The following is a 12,201-nucleotide window of genomic DNA, read 5'->3' on the forward strand; positions in this document are numbered from 1 at the left end:
ATTTTAAATTCATAGATAGAATGCAATTATTTCCTCCTATTTCCATCTGGAAATGTGAGATGATGAATCAGCACATATCTCCTCTTGCATCACCAATTGAACCAAGTCCCAGGCAGGAGTAGCCCTTGACAAGGTGTACTGGTCATAGCCCATTTGTGCTAGGGTGATGGGATAGGTTGCTGAGAGACTTAAAATAAACATGGAGACAGCATGGAAGACATAAGGTTTATTGAAAATGATTACAGGAAATATCCAATGGTGTCAAGCTGTATAGATAGTACCTCTGTCTCTTAGGGTGCGTCGCTAAATAGAGCCTCCATCTCTTGTGACACTACTCCAGAAAGTCCAGTGGCAATAGGTTCCATCTCTCATGGTGCTGTCCCTTGTGATGTTTTGTCCAGTGGCAGGTGGCTAGATGAGGGGGCTCTTATACTCTCCACAGTGCTCTCAATTTCACACCAGCCAATATAGGTAGTGATTTTGATAAGTTAGGTTACAGAAGCAGTGACATCACTAGCTTTGTGTACTTTGTCCCATTGTGTGACCAGCATCCCAAGGAACTTGGCATGATAGTTGCAAGAAAGCAACTTTCTATAGATAACACTAACTTGTCTTAATTCCCAGCATACATAAGAGAAAGCAAGTGTCCTTTGAGATAATATTTATCTGGACATTCTGGCTGTTCCCATGAGTTAGCTAGGTTCTTGGGAATAGATAGAGGCACTTCAGAGACATGGTGTTTTACTGTCCTCATCTTCTTAAAGGATGTATATAAGACCTCCTTTTTCATTCTAGTTCTTGGCAAAGCAGCTTTACAGCAGAGCTATCACTTACAGAGGAGGAAACCAGGACCGAGAGAGGTCAAAAAACTTGCTTTATATATTGTCCAGTGGTAGAAATACCCAAACCCATGTATTCTTACTACAGGGCCCCAGTTATTAAGGTTAAACCACCACTGTGTCTATTTTGACAAAAATCTATGTAAGGAATTCTGATGTACAAACCTGGTTATAAATTCCTGATTTATTTCTTGAATATTTAAAGGTTACTTTGAGCTAAAAGTTGAAGTGATTCATAAACCTGGTTTAAAAGTTCAATTTATATGGGAGATTACACAGTGAAAAGTATATTTCTCTTTCTCACCTACTCCAGTTTGGCAGTTTCTAAATATTCTAATTCCCTTCCCTAGAGGACTATTTTTTTTCACATATCCTTACAGAAATATTCTGAGCATACACTATCATCTATATGTCCATACATACCTTTAAAACATAAATGGAGGGGCTGGGGTTGTGGCTCAATGGTGGAGTGCTTGCCTGGCATTTGTGAGATACTGGGTTCAATCCTCACCACCACATAAAAATAAATAAATAAAATAAAGGTATTGTATCCATCTACAACTAAAAAAAGAAACATAAATGGAAGCATATCATACATTCTGATGTTTCCAGTCTAACTCAGAAATCTGGCCTTGATAATTAATTACCATCACCAACATCCAAAAAAACCTGCTAACCAAGCCACAGATGAGGACAGGATGGCTATGATGTTTTATATAACCATAAAAACCCTGATGTAATATAGAATTCACTCTGTGGTGTCAAGCAATTAATCTTGATAGGAAGCGACTCCATCTGGCAATGTTTGCTTTGAGGGGCTGGCTCGTGCTCACTTGGCTTTATACTACATGACCTTGATCCCTGAGTGCAGGCATCGTCTATGTTTTATAAAGTGTGGTATCCCACTCGGTATTTAATGAGCTTAGTTCTTTCTGTGTATTCACAGGATGTTCCATGATGATAGTGTGCCTACAAAATTTTCTGTTTTGTTGGATTTAAGAAATATACTTGGAATTTAGTGTGATTTACTCCCAGGATAATTCCTTTTATTCTTCACTTTTGCCTTTCACTATGAAGATCTTCTGAACTCTTAATCTGTACAAATTTTGACTCATGCTGAATGTCTCGCTTCCTGCATACTAACAAAGATTGCTGGTTGGACAAACATGGTGTAAAAGAGAAATCATGACTAGTACTTCTACTTTTAGAAAAGCATGAACAAAATATACCTAGCACTTGAGGACTACAGGAAAACAAACAGCATATTTCCTATTTATTAAAAAAGAGATGTGTTGCTCTCAATTATAAATAATTGGTGTTAGATTTCTAAACAACTGCTAGTATCTGACTTGTAGGGATAAAGTTTATGGCAAGGATTCTGTGTATGGCAGTAAAGACAGGATATGTATGTGCTTAGTCAACAGTAAGGCATTACCCATGTTATACAATGCATCTCTTGACTTTATTCCTCTTATGTAACTGAATTTCTTTTTCTAATTTTCCAATTTCTTTTAGGCAGTTAATTTTTCCATTTCATAGGTTTTAAAGTATTAGATGTGCACTGCCATTAAAGAGAAAAATTCTTTAAAAAGGCAAGGTGTTGAACCAAATCAAAATGTGAACATCAAAGTGGAACAAATCATACTATTTTGTTAATTAATGTAGTAGAAAAAAACAGAGATATTTTGGAGTTGGACAGACTTGGATTCTGTTGCAACTTTACTTTTAGAGACCTTGAGTAAGTTATTTAATGTTTCTTAGCCATAGTTTCCTCATCTGTAAAATGGGTGAGATCATTGATTAAAATATTGTTTATAAAAATCAAAACTAAATACTCATCAAAGGAAATAATACTTTTATTATTATTGGGGTAAATAAACCTCCAAAATACATAGGAATATCATTCCTTATGAACTGTTTCCCCATACTTATTTTCACAATTTACTTTAAATCTTGTTTTTATGCTCCAAATTCCTTTAGTTGTTTCTCTTTTTAATTTTAATTGATACATGAAAATTACATATGGTTACTAGTGATATTTGGATACACATATGCATTGTATAATGTTCAAATCGAGGTAAGCATATCTATCTCCTCAAACATAGAAGTTTCTCTTTGATTCTTGAATTTAATACCTTTTGCAACGTGGTGGTGTTACACAATAAAGGGCTCATCATAGAGCTGAGGTAGCTGCAGATCACTAGTTCTTGCATTTGTGCTGGACAGATTTCTGTCATGTCACTTAGAGTAGCAGGCATAAGTTTATTAGAAGGGATACGAAAAAGGAAAACAGGGACACTCTCAAAGAAGACAGTGTGTTCTTGTTGAGAGCCATAGCCGAAGGGGCCCCAGCAAACTTCCAGCTGCCAGCAAACTTCCAGCTGCCAGCTGATGATTGGCTCACAGTGGCCCCAGCAAACTTCTAGCTGCCAACTGATTGGCTCCTCTGCGGTGATGCTCATTGGGCTGTTTCCCCGCCCTTTCAGACCATGGGGCTGCTCATTGGGGGACTTTTTTTGGCTCTGCCCAGTGACCCAGCCAATTGGCCTCAAGAGCAGGAGGAGTGGGGGAGGTGGAGAGGCTTGTGGGAAGCCGGTGGTGGCAGTTGGGCTCTGAAGGTTTTTCCTGAGGAGCTGTGTGGTTTAGTGTGTATGTTCTAAAAATAAAGTTCGTTTCTTTTGACAAGTGGCTCCTGAATTGTGCCCAGCCAGACTGCGGCATGTCTTCTTACAAAGGAGAGGGATAGCATGCCTCTCCTTCCTCCAGTTTTACTGGGGTCTCAGGGAAGTTTCCAGAGAGTCCCTTCCAGGTCCACCTCTTTTCTTTCCTTTTTTTAAACATTTTATTTTTTAGTTGTAGGTGAACACAATACCTTTATTTTATTTTTATGTGGTGCTGAGGATTGAACTCAGTGCCTCACGCATGCCAGGCGAGAGCTCTACCACTGAGCCACAACCCCAGCCCCACCTCTTTTCTTTTGACTGACAACAAGGCTGCATTAGACTTTCAAGTCTCCACTGCACATGGTCATACCCCTTGGAGGGAACATTTTACTATTATGATGACATGCTAAAGATCCAAGGCAATTCTGGATCACTTTGGCCCATACTGACTGGTTCTAATTATCATCTCTCTGGAATCTGGTCTCCATAAGGGTCACAGAAGTAACCTCCTTCAGGGCAACTTGGGTTCTCCTTATTAGTAATTTGAGCCTGCATGTCTCCTGCAGAGAACAGGTGGTTTTCTGAGGAATGTAGCAGGTCCTATTGACTTTAGCCAGGCAGGGCTGCAGGCAAATTTTAAAATAAATCATGTGGGAGGTCAACACCCTAGGCCCAGTTTATAGAATTATCCCCTTAACCTCATGTTACTACTGCTCATGTCTGTTTGTTACCTGTCAATAGGCAGACTCTTAAGATTGTCCCCAATAAGCCCTATTTCCTAGTATTCAAGTCCTTGTATAATCCTCTGAGTGTTAACTGGACCTAAGAATTTGTTTCTAAGGGATAGAATACAGAAAAAAAGAGTTGGGATATTGTTTCTGTCACTAGGCTCTAAGAGTGACTTCAATCTTGTTAGCTGACTGTTGCTGGCTTTTATGAAGTAAGATACCATGTTGGAGAAACCCATTTTGGGCAAGGAACCAAAGGTGATCCCTGGTGAAGAGCCAGTAAAGAACCTTCATTTTACAGCCTGGGAGGGCCTGAATCCTGCCAATAACGACATGAGTGAGCTAGGAAGTGGATCCTCCCTCAGTGATCCCTTGAGAGACCCTACCCTTGACCCACACTTTAATTATAGTCAGCAAGAGACCCTAAAGCAGAGGACTCAGATTAGCCATGTCCAGATTCCTGATCCGCAAACATTGCAAGATAATAAATGTGTTTTGTTCTAAGCTTCTAAATTTGGGAGTAATTTTTTATGCAGTAGGTAACCAAAATGCCTAGAATGGATTTCTAGAAGTCAAAAGAATGATCTTATTAATACTTATTTCATCCTCATGATGACACTATGAGATCAGCATTTTGACCTTTCTTTTACAGATTAGGAAACTGAGTCTCAGAGAGGTTATTAAACTTGTCCAAGGGTAGAATGGTTAGTGGTCTGTAGTACTTCAAAACTGACACTTTTAAATCACATAAATACAGTTGACTTTATCACAGTATGATGACTTGCAGTGTACTCTAACTATGCTTAACTCCCTGCTTTGAACGTAGTAGTTGCTCAATTATATGTAACCTATGAGCATTAGACCTTGAACTCACAACAAAGAACCTCTGAATCAGACTGCATTCAAAATTCAGCTTCTCACTTCCTGCTGGGTTAGTGGTCTTGCTCATAGTGATCACAATGGTCCATATATCCTGAACAAGGTCCTGTTTCACCAAGTGATCTTAATAGCTTATTCAAATATGTCCATTCAGGAGGGCCATCCAATATGTTGCAATGTGCTGAACTCATTTTCATTCTGCCCAGGTGGTGCCATTGAGCTGTGGGGGGCCCTTGAGCTATTCACAAAGGTTACCCATGCCCATACACAGATGCTGCCATTTAGAACAGTGATTGAATTTGAGGTACCAGTTGGTTTCCAATGAGCTATTGCAGCTGAAATTAAACACCTTCTTCTTTTCTTTCTCCTCAATATGCCTTGGTAACTTCCTATTTACTGATGGAATTTTACAGCCAGTGTATTTTATAGAGCACTTACCCTAATAACAATAACAGAAACACCTTACAGTTGTGTCAGCTTGACTGTTTATGAAATACTTTCATATGCATCTCATTTGATTCTATGGCAATTTATCTATGCCTTATGAGATGCCTTATGACTTCCTATCTTGTATTATAGCTATTTATATACATGAGGTAGTATGGTCTGATACAAAAATCACAGATTCTGGCATCCAACAGACCTGGATTTGAATCCCAGGTTCACCACTTCCTAGATGTGTGATTTGAATGAGTCTATGATTCTCACTAAACCTCTGTTTTCCTCATTTGTAAAATGCGCTTGATTATGGTATCTTACAGGGTTTTTGTGAAGGATAAGATAACACATAAAAGGAAGGACATGGGGATGCAGCTTCTGGTTCTGGTGGTGTGTCATGGAGCTGGGGGTCAGAGGAGTCTGAAACATTTGCAGAGTTCCAGAATGAGACTGAACAGAACAATCAAATAAGGTCACTGCCAAATGAGATGATGGCTGAGGAGCCAGAAGTCATCCTAATATTGGCTTCCTGGGGCCAGGTTCCATGACAGCCTGCTAGGCTCTCACCAGAGATCCTCACTGAAAATTTTTGAGGAGCTTGTGACCATGTCACAAAGGAATTCTCCCAATCCTGTAGCCTTCAAGCAGAGATTCATGAAGGCCTGTTATGAGGATGCATCTGGGCCCAGGACTATCCTCAGACATCTCCAGGAACTTGCTGAACAATGATTGAGACATGATATTCATGTAAAGAAGCAGATAGTGGAGATATTGGTGAAGGAGCAATTCCATACTGTGCTGCCTAAGAAGTTCAAGTGCTAAGCTGTCTGTCAGCCTGGGGTCAGAAGCACTGGCTAATTTCCTGCTTGTTGCTCTGCTCACTTGTGAGAAGTAAACCAAAGGTCCTATTTATTGTAGAATCCAACTGCAGCCATGGGAAATCATAACCCCATTTTTTGAGCTTGTGTTTGACTAGTTGAAATGCCTGTAATCCCAGCAGCTCAGACGTTGAGGCAGCAAGTTCAGACCCAGCTTCAGAAATGGTGAGGTGCTAAGCAACTCAGTGAGACCCTGTCTTTAAAGAAAATACAAAATAGGACTGGGGATGTGGCTCAGTGGTTGAGTGTCCTTGAGCTCAATCCCCAGTAACCCACCCCCCATACACCCAAAAAGAAGAATCCCGCAAAGTTTGTGGTGATACCTCTTTTTGGCTGAAGCAGCTTTAGTTCCTTGGACTGTGGATTCCAGAAGGAATTGCTTTGCCGTCTTGTTAGGGCAAGTGGCCTGCTGCTTGGGGCTCTTCTAAGAGCTTGTTTTTCTTCTGCTAAATGCCTCCTTTTGTGTGTGTGTTGTGATATATTTTAGTATCTTGTTTGTATGTATCCAAAGAGGTTATCAGCTTTAATTTTCAGAGTTCATGATTTTCATTTTGGTGGCATGAGTGGAAATTTCTGAAACCTCACCAGTAACTCATTTGGGATGCCCTCAAAGTATTGAAGTTTGGCTCTTGATTTAAAGAATAAAATAAAAGGCAGGACAATGAATAAGAATGCAATAACACTTCCCAAAACAAACAAACAAAAAACCCATTATTGTTAGTTTGTATGCAATTAGCCAGAGAAATCTGAGTGTTCATTGTATGTCCGACAGGCCTATCATTGTGTCTTTTATCTTTTGGAAGGAAGTTCAATACATCTTGAATGGACAATCCTGGGGTCAAGCAGGGAAGTTATTATTATCCCAGTAGATGGAGGTTAAATAGCCTTCCCAGGGCTCACATGGCTGATAAATGATAGAACTGGAATTTGAATTTTGGTTGTTAGCTGCCTAGCCAATGAATCTTCCTACAGTCTTTTGGATTGGTTTGCAAAATTGATGTTCTGAGAATAAAATAAAAAGAGAGACAAGCAAGAGCCTAAGCTAGATTCTTCACTGGGATTCAGATGTCTTAGGGCATGTTGGACTAAGCTGTACATCCTACTCCCCATGGGCTACTAATGAGTCTCCTGAGAAAAAGAGCTATATATACATGTTAGGTTCAATAATAGAGATTTAGTTGTTAGATGAGTAGGGCAAATATAAGTACATTTTAATTATCCATCATTCAGATTTGCCTATTGGTCTAGTTCCCCAAGGATTTGTATCTAAAGCTCAGGTAGAGAGATACTAAAAATCAAAAGACAAGCAGGGAAAACTAGTTTGTCTAAATATCTCTGTGAAGCCTTGGAAGGGAGGTAAGGAAGCTCAGCTTTTAAGCCTACCTAATTGAGAGTTAGCTCAGACCAGAGCCAACTTTGACACATGGGGTTTCCAGGGAACAGAACTCAACTTTGGTACTTGGAAAGATTTAGCACATCAGTGACACCAGGGGCAGCACATAGCTGCAGATGCTACCCAGCCTCCAGTAATTGGCACGATATTAGCACCTGGTGCCACTTGGATTCAAGAGCAGAACAAGGCAGCACCAGTGGTTTGATGTAGCCCTGGAGGCTTCTGGAACCGGGGAAGTAGTATCCTTGGTACAAACATTAATATCCTCATCTTTCTTAGTGGGCCTGATAGTAGTGATAAGATGCCTGTAATATGGCTTCTATAGGTAGTGGGGACCTATGAAGTCCATAAAACAGGGAAGGCTTCTTTATGAATATACTTGAGACAACCCCTAGGGTTAGGAGAAATAAGTGGAGGACCTAGAGATACCATAATGATAGCTTTGGTGAAAACCAGAAAAGTGCTTTTTAACCCGTACTTTGGTAGGGTTTGGTGAATTACAGATTATGTTAGGAACCAGACAGAAATAGCAAGATTGATCACAATTTAGAAACAGACTTGAAAAAGAGGTTACCGAATGCCATGCCAAATCCCCATCTGAATGTCTGGAGTAACTCAAGCCAACAGTTTACAACTTCTAGGATGAATTGGATGAAGGTGGTAAGCAATTTGAAGCTTCCAAGGGGTGTGGTAGGGATGGGAGAAAATGGCCACTATTAATAATATGCACAGAGATGGCTAGCCATTGGTCTTATACTGAGTGGTATCCCTCTTACAATGTGTTGCCTGTGGAAGGGCTGAGACAGTGGCATAATACCTTTGATGTCAGCAATACAAATTAAATCTGTCTATGACACATAAAATAAGCTTATTTTCCTCATGATAATCTAATTATCTTTGTTGTCCTTCAAGGTTAGCCAAAGATGTACTAAAGGCCTTAGGTATGTGTCAAGAACAATACTATCACCACTAACAGCAACAACAAAACACTCATGTAGCACTTAGTTTGTTTAGGTTACTTTTCTAAGCCTGGTGTGGTGCCACACACCTCTAATCCCAGCAACTTGGGAGGCTGAGGCAGGAAGTTTGAGGCCAGCCTCAGTAATTCATTGAGGTACTCTCTCTCAATAAATAAATAAATAAATAGGGTTGGGGATGTAGCTCAGTGCTAAAGTACCCTTGGGTTCAATCCTCAGCACCTCCCCCAAAGTTACTATTCTAAGCTTTACGTGTGTGCTTACATACATACCACACACACACACACACACACACACACACACACACACACACACACGGTTTCCCCTATTATTCCATCTTTCTTCTCACAATGCCTTAGAGAATGGTCTTTCTCAGTCAGGCCAAACTGGGATTTGCAAAATGTGTTTCTAAGACCAGTTGGGCCAGGGAAGTTGTTAGGTGTTATATAAAACAGAGTTCCCTGAGCAAGTATGTTTGGGAGACACTGGGTTATATAATGTAAACATATTTATCTACTACCATATTTCCTTATGGGTTATGTATGGAAATATTTTAAGAGGGGAAAATAGATGAAATCTTCAGAGTTTCTCAAAGAGAGGCATTAAAGCATGATGTTACGAATGGGGGACCCTGAAGACAGACTCTGGATTCAGACCTGAGCTAGGATCTTTCACTTGCTACCCATGTAATCTTGGAAAAATCCATTTCATATTTTTATGCCTCAGGTTTCTTATCTGTCAAATGGGAATGATAATGGTAATATTTATATCATAGTTTGGTTTATATATACATATATATTCACACAGATCAGATGTTTATATGTATATATGGATATACATAGGGCTTAAGAATTCTTGGCTTTTAGCTATTCAAGAAATATAAGCTACTTTGATTTGATTCTGTAAACATTTAAAAAGTTTTTGGTTCAATGTCTTTAATTGGTTGATTCTGTAATCCTTTTCTTATAAAGCATCTGACAGCATTCGAGTTTTAAAGCACACACACATTTTGGGAAGGCTGAACTGGGTCCTTCTGATATAAAGACTATAGGGGGATTAAGCAGGGGTAAAATAAAGGTGGTCCAATGAAACCTGGGTTGAAAGACATTTCTGGAGTCCAAATCTGAAATACTATTTCCTTCCTTATCTCCAGATATTTTTCCCTTTTATGGAGATAATCACTTGCTGGCCTCAAATTGGTTATTTTTACATTTTGGAAGAAGCAGAATGGACTAAATGATTGAGGTAGCCCAATCTTCCTCAATCAATGACTGAATTGATTTGAATTCAATGGCTTTGATTTTTGCATTTGAAAAATGCATATCTACTTTTACTGAATTACATTTTGGAATTTTGCTAGGACTAAAGAATGCTACCCAAACATCCATAATTAACAAAAGACCAAATTCAAATTGAATTACCTTCTTATGCACCTGTTTGATCAGAAAAATGGCAGGAAATCAAGATGTACCCTGTCTGGGAAGAGCACTCTTATTGTGCTTAATGTTTTCCATACCCAACTACCTTTTAGACATATGCAGTGTCAAGCACCATAAGTTCTTCAAAACAAAAACAAAAACAAAACCTCCCTAATGTTTGTTGCAATAGGCCATCAGGAACCGCCTATGGAGAGAGGGCTGTAAATTTTGTTCCCAGATAATGCTAATGGTGCTGGTTCAGATGCCACACTTTGAGAACCACTGCTATAGAAGTTAAGGGAGTGGGCACCAAAGTGGACAAGTAAGGGTTTAAATTCTAGCCCCATCATTTGAAAGGTGTGCACTCTTTGGTTAAATTACTAAATCCTTGTGCCTCAATTTATGTATCTGTAAAGTGGGGATAGTTGTAACAACCTAATAGGGTTGTTGTGAGGATTAGTTAATAAATATGAAGCCTTTCAAACAGTTCATACTCTATTAGTATTACTATTGCTAAGAGAAATGTTTTGTAAGGAGTAGGAGGAGTCAGGCCAGGTCCTAAGATGGGCCAGAGTCCCTGGAATGGGGAAAAGGCATTGCTATAAATCTGTATCATTCCCTTTTTATTTGCTATTTAAAAGGAGTATTAATGGTAGCACTTGATACTGTGGGTTTTTAGAGATAGAGATGCTTCAGGGAAGAAGTATTCAAACCCTGAGAAGTAATTTGTGCTCCTCTGCCATCTGCTTGATGGTTCTCTCCTAACTATCTACTAACCTGACCTCCAATATGCTCAAGTTCTTCCTCTCCTAGCAAAGTGGCAACAGTTCCAGTTTGGCTATAGGCTTCTAAAGCACATGCCCCTTGACCTCTGTGGGAATCTTATGGCAATATTTTCATTCCAGGGAGCATGGATGAAGTGCTCATTTATATTCCAACCTTCATGGTTTGATGTCTCTCTCTGAATTCCCATCTTATTCTCCTAGGGGAAAAATCACAATTAAAAATTTTGACACCTTGGTAAGTCACTCACAGAAATGAGAGAACTTGGGTAAGTTTATAAGACATTAATCCTCCCTCAGGTGTGGCTCCTTGTCCCAAGATTCCCTGTATACCTCTAATTTTGATGGTAATTTGGAAGCTAGTTAGCTTCAATGGCATGTAGTTCCATGCCCTGGTTGAAGGAAGGTGGCTAAATCTGGGTATGGAGTAACTGACCCTCAATCTCTGTGAATGATAATCCAGTGTGTTTTTAAAGATCAGCTTTTGTGCTTTGTGGTGGTGGCTGACTCTGAGATGCTGGAGGGGAAGGTTAATAATGCCCTGGGGGTTCATTAGTTTTAGCCCAGTCTTTCTTGATGTACTAAAATGGACTGCAGCTATCATCCACAGCGGCTTTCTCCCTCTGCTCATTAGTTAATGTCAGGGCTTTAATGGTACAGAGCAAAAGAAAGGGTGTGTGTGTTTATGTGTCCCCATTTGCCTTTTCCCTCTACACTCACCAGCTGAGAGTAATTTATTTCTTTCCACAAAGGGAAATGTGCCTTAACGATAAGAATTCTGGCCTATAAATTGGAAAAGCGTGGTTCTGGAACCACCATCACCTCTGACTTACTCCATGACCTTGGATTTATTAGCTAGATTTTCTGGGCCTTTGTGTCCTTTCCTGAAAAATAGAATGATCCTGATCTTCCCATCTCAAAGGGTAGTTGAATATATAATGAGATAACTGGTCACACTTTGGAAACTGATTGGAATTTTTTCTGAGTAGAAGATATGATTATTTTCCCCAACAAATTCTTGTGCTTTTTTTTTCTCCTCCCTCGTACTCTAATAACAATCCTTATAACCTTTTTAAAAATACGAGCATAAATTAAACAACTATGTTTTATAGAAATAAAATTTAAATTATAGTTCAATATTTTCTAAAGAACCAAAGAAGGGGGAAAAAAATCCTCCACAATAAAAAGCACAGGGGAATTCAGGTA

The sequence above is a fragment of the Spermophilus citellus genome (genome assembly GCF_964194105.1).
Source record: "Spermophilus citellus genome assembly, chromosome: X".
Taxonomy (NCBI): Eukaryota; Metazoa; Chordata; class Mammalia; order Rodentia; family Sciuridae; genus Spermophilus; species Spermophilus citellus.